Source organism: Fukomys damarensis, unplaced genomic scaffold (genome assembly GCF_012274545.1).
Source record: "Fukomys damarensis isolate Sample0158 unplaced genomic scaffold, DMR_v1.0_HiC HiC_scaffold_27, whole genome shotgun sequence".
In the NCBI taxonomy this organism is placed as follows: domain Eukaryota; kingdom Metazoa; phylum Chordata; class Mammalia; order Rodentia; family Bathyergidae; genus Fukomys; species Fukomys damarensis.
The window spans coordinates 7310738-7315180 of NW_022900939.1; the positions used below are offsets into that span (position 1 = coordinate 7310738).

The 4443-nt window shown below is 55.9% G+C and overlaps 1 long non-coding RNA gene across 2 annotated transcripts in view; it reads left to right on the forward strand.

Annotated features, from left to right (window-relative positions):
• The first annotated feature begins 66 nt into the window (after positions 1-66).
• The window catches only part of LOC117283526, a 6876-nt gene continuing 2499 nt past the window's right edge, over positions 67-4443 (forward strand). The window contains exons 1-3 of one of the 2 annotated variants that reach the window (XR_004514560.1): positions 67-194; positions 450-582; positions 1067-1301. This is a non-coding gene — a long non-coding RNA (uncharacterized LOC117283526). Of the gene's footprint in view, positions 195-449; positions 583-1066; positions 1302-4443 lie in introns of those variants that run through there. The other variant, XR_004514559.1, reaches the window with a different exon arrangement.

The following is a 4443-nucleotide window of genomic DNA, read 5'->3' on the forward strand; positions in this document are numbered from 1 at the left end:
CGCGGCTGTAATCCGACCCAGAGCTGCGCTCGCCGCAGCAGCAATTACGCCTAATGGATGCTCAGCGTGACGCACTCTCCTGCTTCTAGGCAGCCGCAGCGCTGGCGCTGAGCTCGGGTCCCCAGGGGCTGCTGGGCCCTGTGCCTCTGGAGGCCCCCGCAAATGTCACCACCTGCGTCCACATCACGTTCCAGGTGGGCCCCAGCCGGGGATGAGGCTCGGCTGCTGGCGGGAGGGTGACGTCACGGCTGCCCAGGGAGCCGGCTTCGCAGACACCCAGTGTGACCAGGGACACCACTGCGGGGCTCTTGCTTTCTCCACACCAGGCGCCGTTGGGTCCATTTCAGAGGATCAAGGACATGCCCAAAGCCGCTTTGCCTGTTCCTAGTCTGTTAGGGTTCCCTTTGGATTTAGGGCTTGTCTCTTCCATTTTTGTGACCATTTCACAGAGCACAAGCGTGAGGGGCAGCCAGTTAAAGAAGCAAAGCCTCCCGGAGGAAATGTGCTCTAGACTTCGCCACCAGCCAGCCCGAGGGCAGATCTCAGCTCCGCGTGGACTGGCTGCACCTGGCTGCACCTGACGTGAGTTACTAAATCTGTGCACCTGTCCCGGTCCCTGGGACACAGTACCGACCCCCGAAGCTTAAAGGAGAGTTTCATTTGGCTCACAGTTCCTGAGGCTTTCAGTCCGTAACGGGCCGGCTGCAGGGAAGGGCGGTGTGACAAGGGGGTGGGGACCTGGTGGAAGAGTTGCTCAGAGCATGGGCACCAGGAAGCGCAGAGAACAGGGAGGAGGGGAAGGGTGACCCAGCCAGGCCACGCCCCTGTGCCCACCTCTTCCGGCCAGGCCCCGCCTCCTGACAATACGTGGTGCTCTCAGCTCCTCAGGGACTAACCTGCCCGTAACTATAGCGTCCCGTGATCCGGGAGCCCCATCTATGAGCAAATGCAGCTTTGGGGGGCATCTAGATATAACCTCATCACGGGGTCTCTTTGGAGGCTTAGAACCAAGGCTGCCATGTTGGCGCTATCTACATGTCATTCTTAATTCACTCCTGGGCAACAGGCCGCCGGCCCATCCCCGGGCTCCATGCTGTATTCTGCCCAAGTTTCTGGATCCGAAAGAGGATAAGAAGCATCCGGAAATTGTCCCTCCCAGCTTGCACCCTCTACTGCGGCATGAGGCCGACCTGGGCGGGATGCTGTCTGTGTGATCCTGGACCCGTCTCCTGACTCCCTGAACCCTGGCAGCACATCTTCAAAAATGTCCAGAATGCAAGAGTTTGTGCGGATTAAACAAAACAAGGACAGCATGGTATCGGCATTCAGGGCCTGCTTGGTTAAATCCCAAGACCTGCTGGGGTCCAGCTGCACAACTTGGGTTAAGTTACTTTTCCTCTCTGAGCCTCAGTCTCCTGGTCTGTAAAATGCGGGCATAAAGGTTCCCACCTCATAGAGCTGGTAGGGAGTGGAATGGCTTTTCTACCATACTTGGTGCACTGTATGCACCTCGCAAGTGTGCACTGAGATTCACAATGCATGAGGCCACTGCAGGTTGCGCATGTAGTGGGAGCTCAAAAAACAGTAGCAGTGGTGGGGAGAGGTCTGTGAAACTCAGCCTTTCTTCTTGTCTGCAGTCTCTGGGGCAAGAATTCCCAGCTCTGGCTGCACAGCAGAGCCATTTTTTAATTATTTTATTTTATTTTTTTATGTCAGCACTCAGGACCTGCATTTCAGAGATCTTTAACAAACCTGCACAGGGCCCATGTTGGATGATTTTTTCATGATCCCCATGGGGCCATGAACAAGCACCCAGAGAAATTGTTTCATCAGATGGGTCATCAGGACTCTCTGAGGAAGACGACTTCTGGCTGAGATCTGAATGCTAGGAAGATGGCAGGCCTGCAAAGACCTGAGAGACCGGGCAGGGCAGGTGAAAGGCCCTAAGGCAGGCACAGGCTTGATGTGTGGAAGGGAGAGCAGAAGGCCAGGGTGGTCTAGAGGTTTGTGTATGTGAGAGAAGGACCAAGACCCCAAGCCCAGCATGGCAAGGAGGGAAAACTGAACCTCCCTCTGGCCAGAAGGACTCAATTAGCCCTCGGAATAGGCAGAGAGCAGCAGCTGATGTCTTTCAAGGGTCCTGGAAGCAGGGAAGTAGGAGCTCCCGGGGGTCCTCTCCTGAGCCAGCTCAGGACAGGGCCATGCGGGGGTCTTCATTAGGGGGTCACCCACCCGGGAAAGGTCCGTGGGCAGAGAGCTGGAGAAGCATCCCAGGGGCCTCACAGGAGGAGGGGCCAGGGGCTGGGCCTGGCGCCCCCTGGGATCCATCACAAAGGCCACTTGCAGCTGCAAGATGCCACCCTCCTGTGAAGGCTTAATTGGCCTGTGCCCTGCGGGCGACAGGTGAGGGAGGGCCGGGAGGATGCAGATGTCTCATTTTCTGGCACAGCTATCCCGGAGGTGCGGCAGGAGTGTGGAGAGGCTTTGTGTGTCTGCTGTGTCATGGCCTAAGTGTGTCGCACCCTCAGGGGCCAGCCTGCGTGTCCTGCTGGTGGCCTGGTGTCTGTGTGCCTCTCCCGGTCCCTGTGTGTGTCTGTGTCCATCTCAATAGTAGCAGCACCTGTGTCTGCAGGGCCGTGCGTGGCCGTGCCTGTGGAGCTGTATGCACACTGTGTACATGCTGGGCAGGCGGCTCAGCCCCATGAACAGTGAGTCTCAGAGCAGGTAGGAGCCACTTGCTGCCGCATGCACAGCCGGGAGGCCCAGCTGCATCCCTGGGCCAGGGCCAGGTGGGTGAACAGGGGCCCAGCACAGTAGCAAGAGCTTCATGTCTGGGCCCAGTGTCCTCTCGACAGCTGGGACTGTGGAAGAGAAAGAGGAAGACACGCCTGCCACGCCATGCAGGGCCCCAGGTCAAGTCAGGTCCTCTGGATATGGAACCCGGGAGCTGCCGTAGGGGTCCGGGGGTGTGGTGATGGTTTCCATGGAAACCGTGCACAGGTCACACTGCATACCCTCGCCTGAGACTCACCCATCCAGTATGAATGGAGCCTTTGCAGTGGGCCAGGTCTTGAACCCAAGCTTGTATCGGGAACAGCTGCAAGAATCGTCCTGCAGCAGGTCCCTGGGTAAGTCGCTGGAACTGTCCCTCCCACTTGCTCTTCCCCACGCCTCTGGGGCCCCAAGCTCCACCCCAGGTCTTTCCCTCTTCCTAGAGGGCCTGTTCTGCTCTTCCTGTAGCTGCCTCCTTCTTCTTTTCCACACCTTGGCCTAGATGTCCCCTCCCCAGAGAGGCCTGGCCACCCGCAGCTCTTCACCACACCTTCGTCATTTCTTGTCACACAGTGCCTCACAGCACAGCATGTCACCATCTGCAGCTGTCTTCGGGTCGCCTGTCTTCCCCTTGGTGAGGCGAGGCCTTTTTCTGTCTGGTTTGCCCGCTTGCTTCGGGGGTCAGCACCAGCATGCAATAGTTGCTCAATAAATATTCAGCAGCATTTTAACAAACATGTGCTAAACATCAGCTGTGTGCCAGACACAGAGGATGCCTTCATTTCAAACTCAGTCAGCCGTGAGCTGAAGGTGTGTGCCATTGGTAGTCTCACTGTACGTGAAGGGAGATGATGTTCAGAGAGGGTAAGGAACCTTTCCAAGATACACAGCCACTAAGTAGGAGAATCAGGATCCCATCCAGGTCTGTCTGATACCACTGTGTGCTCTTTAGATACAGCCATGCTGTGATTTTAGACGGGAAGAATTGGATAAGTCTGAGCAGGGAGACAGAGGACAGGTTTTCAGTTATCTGTTACTGCAGAACAAATCCCCACGGACCTGAGTGGCTGCAGACAGCACCTACTCATTGTACAGTGCTCTGGAGTCTGGTGATTTGGGCAAGGTGGGGCTGGCACGGCCCTGTCAGCTCCACATGGTATTGGCTGGGCTGGGCTGAAGCAAGAGGAAAGTTCGTGGGTACCTTGGCTTGGCTGGGGGGGGCTGTCTGGTGCCTCAGTTTCCCTCCAGGAGGCCTCTCTGGGCAGAGGGGCCATCATATCCTTCCCTGTAGACACAGTCTGGGGGACAGCAGAGTCCGGCATATTCTTCTGTTGTGCTTATTTACATAACTGGTTTTGTGCAGTGCTGAGGCGGAACCCAGAGCCCTGTGCATGCCAGGCAAGCTCTCTCCCCCTGACCCTCACCACAGCCCTTTATGCGACTTTTCATTTGAAATGGTCTAAGACAGAAAGAAAAAGAGTTCAGAGGATTCCTAACTACCCCTCACCCCTCATGACATTGTCAGTGGCCCAGGGATGAGGTCAGGTCATTAATGTTGGGATGCTGATTCACTCAGAAACAGATGTTGTTCAGATTTTACCAGAATTACACATGCTCTGTTGATACTGCTCTTAATTTTCTTTTTTTTTTTTTTTTTTTTTTTTTTTTTTT